Source organism: Triticum dicoccoides, chromosome 6A, assembly GCF_002162155.2.
Source record: "Triticum dicoccoides isolate Atlit2015 ecotype Zavitan chromosome 6A, WEW_v2.0, whole genome shotgun sequence".
In the NCBI taxonomy this organism is placed as follows: Eukaryota; Viridiplantae; Streptophyta; class Magnoliopsida; order Poales; family Poaceae; genus Triticum; species Triticum dicoccoides.
In genome coordinates this window covers 137,442,585-137,451,295 of record NC_041390.1, presented here as the reverse complement: position 1 = coordinate 137,451,295, position 8,711 = coordinate 137,442,585, and positions in this window count along the sequence as shown.

The window sequence follows — 8,711 nt, the reverse complement described above, 5'->3', positions numbered from 1 at the left end:
TGCTCACTGTTCATCCAGAGGTAGCATCGATCAGCTTTAGTTAGCAGCAGTAGCCAAGCAATCGCTCGATCGGGTTCAGTTAACAGCCATCGATCGATCGCTCGGGTTTAGTAATGCTTAGCCTGCAGTGCAATCGCTCGGGTTCAGTTAGAGCCCAACGCCTCACTCGGGTTCAATTAGAGCCAACGCCTCGCACACACGCGCGTACGTGTACGAGAGAAACGCGCATCACTCGGCCCCCGACCTCCCACCGTAACTGGGAACTCCCCGAAATTTTCCTCCCCCTCGCTTCTACCACGGTTTTTCCATCATGGACGGCCCAAAGAATGTCATGCAGCTGCATCTCCGGCCCGCCCAGGACGAAAAGCCCATTTTCTGTCATGATTTTTTGTCATAGAAGTAGGAGCCCACCACATCTATGATGATACTGGGTTTTGTCACAATTATCGTCATAAAAGTGTCATATGTATGATAGAAAAAAATTTCGTTCGGCCCAAAATGTCATGGATGTGTCTTTTTTTTGTAGTGGGGAGGCTAGCTGAAAGTGCAACTATCCCTAGGTGGTTTTGGTAATTCATAACAACATATAGCTCATTGATCTAATGCTATTCCAAGATGATTATTTCAGGAAAGCTCAATGATTGGCATGGCATGGATGTGAAAGTGGAACCCTCAAAATGCTAAGGACAAAGGATTGGCTCAAGCTCAAAAGCTCAAGACTCTTCATTTTACATTTTAGTGATCCAAGATCACATTGAGTCTTTTAGGAAAAGCCAATACTATCAAGGAGGTATGAGGTGTTGCTCAATGAGCCTCTTGCTTCATGTGCTTAGTGATATGCTCCAAAACCCTCAACTACTTTCCCATATCCACATATGACCAAAACCCTAAGCCAAACTCGGTCCTACCGATTCTTCCTATCCGGCGCCGCCGAGTTTCATTTGTCATAAGCCACTGCCAAACCCTAGCAAATCGGTTCTACCGATAGGGATCTCGGTCTCACCGAGATGGGGTTGCAAACTCTCTGTTTCCCTTCCGTAACTTTTCGGTCTCACCGAAAGAGCGAATCGGTCCCACCGAGATTGCAATGTAAATTCAGTGTTTCCTTTTTGTAACTTTTCGGTCTCACCGAAAGAGCAAATCGGTCCCACCGAGTTTGCCTGACCAACTCTCTGGTTAGCTAATTACCAAATTCGGTCCCACCGAGTTTGTGTAATCGGTCTCACTGAGATTACGTTATGCCCAAACCCTAACCATATCGGTCCTACCGAGTTGCATGTCAGTCCCACCGAAAATCTCTAACGGTCACTAGGTTTACCTTTCCGGTCCGACCGAGTTTGTTGATTCGATCCCACCGAGATTGGAAAACTGTGTGTAACGGTTGGATTTTGTGTGGAGGCTATATATACCCCTCCACCTCCTCTTCATTCGTGGAGAGAGCAATCAGAACACATACACAATTCCAACTCATATGTTCTGAGAGAGAACCACCTACTCATGTGTTGAGACCAAGATATTCCATTCCTATCATATGAATCTTGATCTCTAGCCTTCCCAAGTTGCTTTCCACTCAAATCTTCTTTCCACCAAATCCAAATCCTACGAGAGAGAGTTGAGTGTTGGGGAGACTATCATTTGAAGCACAAGAGCAAGGAGTTCATTACCTACACACCATTTGTTACTTCTTGGAGAGTGGTGTCTCCTAGATTGGCTAGGTGTCACTTGGGAGCCTCCGACAAGATTTTGGAGTTGAACCAAGGAGTTTGTAAGGGCAAGGAGATCGCCTACTTCGTGAAGATCTACCGCTAGTGAGGCAAGTCCTGTGTGGGCGATGGCCATGGTGGGATAGACAAGGTTGCTTCTTCGTGGACCCTTTGTGGGTGGTTGCTTCTTCGTGGACCCTTCGTGGGTGGAGCCCTTTGTGGACTCGCGCAACCGTTACCCTTTGTGGGTGGAGCCCTATGTGGACTCGCGCAACCGTTACCCTTTTGTGGGTTGAAGTCTCCATCAACATGGATGTAGGATAGCACCACCTATCCGAACCACGGGAAAAACATCCGTGTCTCCAATTGCGTTTGAATTCTCCAAACCCTTCCCCTTACATTCTTGCAAGTTGCATGCTTTACATTCGCTGCCAATATACTCTTTGCATGCTTGCTTGAATTGTGTGATGATTGCTTGACTTGTCCTACAATAGCTAAAATCTTCCAAGAACTAAAATTGGGAAAAGGTTAAGTTTTTATTTGGTCAAGTAGTCTAATCACCACCCCCCTCTAGACATACTTTCGATCCTACAAGTGGCATCAGAGCTTCGGTTTCCATTTGCTTTGATCTCCACAGCTTTTGGTGGTCATAGCCTTGGTTTCACAACCTAGGAGAGTATGGCGTCTAGCGAGGGAAATTATCACCGTAGAGGTCCTTACTTTGATGGTACTAATTTTGCTAGTTGGAAGCACAAAATGAAAATGCATATTCTTGGACATAACCCCGCCGTTTGGGCTATTGTGTGTGTTGGTTTGCAAGGTGACTTCTTTGATGGGAAAGAACCAAACCGTGAAGCTACCGCGGATGAGTTGAAGATGTTGCAATACAATGCTCAAGCTTGTGATATTCTCTTCAACGGATTGTGCCCCGAAGAATTCAACAAAATCAGCCGTCTTGAGAATGCAAAGGAAATTTGGGACACTTTGATTGATATGCACGAAGGTACCGACTCCGTCAAGGAATCCAAGTTGGATGTGCTTCAAAGTCAACTTGACAAGTTCAAGATGAAGGATGGTGAAGGTGTCGCTGAAATGTACTCTAGGCTTGCTCTCATCACAAATGAGATTGCCGGCTTAGGAAGTGAAGAGATGACTGATAGATTCATCATCAAGAAGACCCTAAGAGCCTTGGATGGAAAATATGATACCGTGTGCACATTGATCCAAATGATGCCCAATTACAAAGATCTCAAGCCAACGGAGGTGATTGGAAGAATTGTTGCTCACGAGATGTCACTTAAGGATAAAGAGGAACTTCACAACAAGTCAAGTGGTGCCTATAAAGCCTCATGTGAAGCCCCCACATCATCAAGTGAGAAACAAGACTTCAATGAAGAATTGAGCTTAATGGTGAAGAACTTCAACAAGTTCTACAAGAGTAGAAGCAAAGATAGAAGCTTCAAGTCAAGGTCCTACAATGACAAAAGATCTTCTAGTCGAGAGCGAAACTGCTACAGTTGTGGAAGACCCGGACACTATTCCAATGAGTGTACGGCTCCCTACAAGAGAAGAGAAGATCCTCCAAAAAGAAGAAGCAAAGAATCACCACCAAGAGAGAGAAGGAGTAGAGATGATCGTTATGAACGAACATACTCACGGAGAAGCAAGGATTCGGAAAGGAAGGAAAAATCATCAAGGAGCTACACAAGACGAAGACATCAAGCTCATGTTGGTGAATGGGTATCCGGCTCCGACTCCGACAGCCACTCCGAGAGAAGTTATCACTCCGACTCCAAAGATACTCAAGATGAAGGTGTTGCCGGTCTAGCACTTGTGTCAACCAACTCCTACGACATATTTGACTCACCAAATGAAGGAGTTGGAAGATGCTTCATGGCCAAAGGTCCTAAGGTAACACATCCCAAGTATGTTGATTTCAATAGTGATGAAGATGACTTGTTAGGTGATGATTTGCTTGTTGACAACTCTAGTGATGAATACTATGATGAAAGACCAATTAATCATGCTAATCAAGATAAAACGAATGACAATGATAAGGAGAAGATTGAGGCTCTAACTAAAGAATTAAACACTCTTAAGTTAGCTCATGAAACTATATTCGAAGATCATCGAGAACTTTTAAGAGCTCGTGAGAAATTACGCTTTGAAAAGCTCAATCTTGAGCAAGAGCATGAGTTCTTAAAAGAAATCAATGATGATCTCCGCAAGAAAAGTTCTTCTCACATTGCCAAGCGTTTACTCTTATCCACTTACATGCCTCAAGTCAAGTCTAGTAACAAGAACAAGAAAGATTCTTCCTCTAGCAGTAACAATGATCATGCTAGATCCAATATTGTTGCTTCTAGTAGTTCTCTTGATTCCACTAATGATTCTCTTAGCCAAGTTACACTTGAGCAAGAAAATAGTTTATTGAAGGGAATTATAGAGAAAGGAGTGTACAAAAGCCTTGCCGGGAGTAAGCAATTCGAGGAAATTGTGCGCAAGCAAGGAATGCACCGGAAGAATCAAGGTGTTGGTTTTGAATGAAAGTTCAATGCCAATGGAGTTGAGTGGGAAGAAGATCAATACCCCAAGACAAAGTTTGTTCCTCAACAAGAGAAGTATGATACTTCTTTCAAGGGGACACAAGCTCAAGATGATCTTCCACCACAAGACTACAAGCAAAAAGGCAAGGACAAGCTTCAAGAGGAAATTGATGCATTTGAAGAAGCTCCTAAGACCTTAGTCAAGTGGATTCCCAAGACTACTTCAAGTTCCACTTCATCAAGTACGACTACAACTCCAAGGATTCCCATCAAGATGGTGTGGATCCAAAAGAAGAAGTACTAGAGAGTTCTTGAGGGTGACTCCGCCAACATACTTCACTCTTATTATTTTGGCAAGAACAAGTGCAATCAACTTCCACATCTTGCACTAGTTCAAGGAGTCACAAACCCTCTTGTTGGTAAGACAAGGGACAAGGTATTGAAAGTGCAATTCACTCAAATGGATAGCTCCAAGTGATCTACATCAACATTGAGCGTCCACATCTTCAACATCTACATGAAGTCATCATCGACAAAACCCAAGGTTAGTTCATCCCTCTTAGGGGGGATATCACATCTAGGGGGAGCTTTACTCTAAGACTTGAGCTAAATCAACTCTAAAGATGTGAACACAACAATGCTTTATGTAAAAGTGGTAACGCCACTTGAGCTTAAACGATTAGTATGACCTATGATCAAGTGTTCTCACTTGATTCCTAAGTCAATATACTCATATATAGATGACCTAGTCATCGCAAATTGCTTGATAGATGCTAGAATTGGTTGTGCATGCCTTGTCACATATTTCATTTTCCATCTTATTGTGTGAGCATGCTGGTTGCATATTTTACTCATTCGAGGACATCCACTTGTTGTTTTGATCGTTCGGTTTTATTTCTTTTAGCCAAGTGGATGGACAAGAATGCCTAAGAACCTCCTCTAGCTATCTATGCTTTTCTCGTCTCAAACTCTTTTCATGCTACATCACAAAATTTGATCAAGTCAGATTCGAACCACTCTGTGTGAGGAGCGCTCGGAGTCCCCGATTCGTCATAGACTTAAATTTCCAAAACCTCTTTATGATTCTCGGTCTGACCGATACCCCACTTTCGGTCCTACCGAGATCATTAAGTTGATCTAGGTTTTCGATCTTGGTGCAACCGATTTGAACTTTTCGGTCACACCGAGTTTCAGTAACTGCTTACAGTTATGAATCTCGGTGCCACCGAGTTGTTCCACTCGGTCACACCGACAGGGTCGGGCTATATATAGTCACGGGCAAAATTTGGAAATTTCTCCGAACCCCTTCGCCCGCGCGATAGCCTGCTCTGCCAACGTGGTCTCTAGATCGTCTTCTCGCCGCCAGCCGCCTCCAGTCGCTGGTCTCCGTCACCGTCAACGGGAATTCTGCCCCGCCATTGCCGCCGTAGCGGGTCTCCGCCGAACTAGGGTATGGACTCGATCTTTGTGCTATTCTCCAATCCGATTCTTAGCACATTGTGATCATCATGATTCTTGCCACGATTGAAACACTCCTATCCAGTCAATACGCTCGTAGATTAGGTTTGATTCGAAAATTTTAGGGTTAGGTTTCCACCGAAACCATCTCGGACCCACCGAGTTGAAAAACTCGGTCCCACCGATTTGGCTTATGCCATTGCACAAGTGAGACTCGGACTGACCGAGAATTACTTATCGGTGTGACTGATTTTGGAACTCTGTGAAACCCTAGCAGTCTCAGTGCCACCGAACTGTGACTCGGTCTGACCGAGTTCACTAGTTTAGGTGCCAAAACTGCTTCGGTATCACCGAGGTTAAAAATCGGTAGATCCGAGATGATTTCAGTGGGAAACTAAAACTAAGTTTTTGGATCATTCTTTTGCAAAAAATCTCTGCATTTTGTGATGCTCATCTATTCTACCTCATCTATAATCTGTTCACAGGGTCAGCAGTCAGCTTGTTCATCATGTCAGACTAGAGTGACAGCCAGAACATGTCAGAAGAGCAGGTGCAGATGAGTGAGGGCACTAGTCCCTCAAGTTCTTCAGATGATGGCAGCAGGAGTACTCCTAGCAATTTGCCAAAAGCTGCCACCAGATAGAGGAAGAAGAGAACTTCTGATTCTGAAGATGAAGATTATGTGGCAGAGGAAGAGGCCACATCAAAGAGAGTTGAGCCAGCTCAAGGCACAAAGCCAGGTTTGAAAATCAAAAGGCCAGCAGGCAGGCAGCCCATGTCAAAGGCAAGAGCTTCAACTGAAAAGCCTGCACCCAAAGAGCCAGTTGCTGCTGAAGGCAAGAAGAGGAAGGAAAGGGTCAAGAAGACCGTGGCCAGAGTGCTTGGAAAGGCTTCCATCATGGAAGAGGAAGAGGAAGAAGAGGTAGTTGCACCAGCACCTAAGGCACCCAAGCTGATGGGTGATGCTATCAAATCAGGGGCTGCTGCATCTAAGCCCAAAGAAGCACCCAAAGCTGCCTCCAAGCCAAAACCAAAGAGGAATACAAGGAACATACCTGCAGCTGAGAAGAACAAGGCCCCAGTGCCTGAGACTGTGGCTGAAGAAGAGGTTGAAGAGCAAGTTCTTAGAAAGCTCAAGCCCAAGATCCCAGACCACAACGATGCTCATCCTGTGGCTGAGGATATGAAGCTCAGGAGAGACTCAGGGCTGAGGAAGTGGAGAGAAGCAGACCCGTATGCTTCAAGGAGGAGGACTGCTGTGGACTACAGATTTCACACCAAGGAGCAGCAAGATTTCTATGAGACAGTGTTGCTTGATAAGAAGCCAATAGTCTGTGATATGAGATGGGTTGACTGGCAATACATCAAGGACAATGAGGAACACTACCCTGGAGTGTATGACAGCTTTAGTGCTTGTGGAGTTGCAGACTTTGTTGGGCAGAAGCTCACAAAGTGGAACAAGGAGCTCATTATGCAATTCTACTCCACGACACATTTTTATCCAGATGGAAGGATCACTTGGATGTCTGAAGGTACGAGGTACCAATCTACTGTTGAGGAATGGGCAAAGTTGATCAATGCCCCAGAGGAGCAAGCAGATGACTTGGACATTTATGCCAAGAAAAAGATGGATCATAACTCAATGTCCAACATGTACAAGGAAATTCCCAATGAAGCTCTTGACACCTTCAAATTTGGGTCTGTGCATTACCTTTTGTCAGGGCTGCCAACTATAAATTGGATATTGAGGCACACTCTCTTGCCCAAGTCTGGAGATCACAAGATGATCAGAGGCCATGCAATCAACTTTCTTCATGTCTTTGATGTGCCACAGAAGTTCAATGTCATGAGCCTCATAGTAGAAACTATCAAGAGGACTATAGCAGATCAGAAGAGGAGCTGTGGATATGCCCCTCAGATTCAGGAGCTCATCAACTCTAAGATGGGCATGGGCATATATTTATTGGACAAGGAACACCTGCCCATCCGTCCGGATTTTGAGGACAATCAAGTTGTCATGACTGAGGATGAGCCATCGTCTGCCCAAGCACAAGCAAAGAAGGAGAAGGCAAGGAAGGAGAAAGCTGCCAAGATGCCAACTCAAGAGGAGGCATCTGAGTACTTCTTGAAAACCAAACAAGAGCAGCTTGGTTACCTGATTGCATCCACCCTGCGGATTGAGAAAGGACTAGCCACCCTAACTCAGAACCAGGCAAGCCTAGAGAGAATCATGGAACAAAAGTTCTATGACTTGGATGTCAAGGTAACAGAGATTCAGACTGCAGTGGAGCAGCTCCAAGATGACATGCAGGAGAGGAGAGGCAGGACTACAACTGATGCCTTTGCCAGAGTGCCAAGAGGTCCGAGGTCGTCTGCAGTGCCAGTTCCTGACACAAGAGCAACTGCCTCAGCTCCAGCCACAGCCTCAGTTCCACCAGCTCTAGCATCTACTTCAGCTCCAACTCCAGCGTCTACTTCAGCGTCTACAGAAGCCTTCGTCCTTGGAGTGATCCGGACTCCACCACCACCTGAAGATCAAGCCTGAGCGTCGATCTAGTACTATGCATTTTCTAGGAACTTTTTGGTAACTTGTTGCCAAAGGGGGAGAAAAATGTATAGATCATAGGCTTCGAGAGAGAGAGAGAGTGTTGCCTTTTTCTCTCTTGCTTTATTTGGTGGTTTTTTGAACTTTGTTTGCTTTTGAGTGCTTGAGATACTACGTCATTATTTGTGAGACATTGATGATCATGTGTTTGATCATAAGCTACACTTAATGCTTGATGAATGCTATTATCTTATCTATCTTATGTGATCATTCACTATTCTTGGTGATGAGTGCATGTATTTCATTCTTATCATTTTAAGCGCTCCACCAAGATGTATGTGACATGGAAGAGTAACCCATGACTCTAACTCTTTGTGCATTTGCAGTCCAAAGCAAATTTTAAATATGCACAAATTTAGGGGGAGCTCTTACTTGTCACATACTTCTCAAAGCAACGAT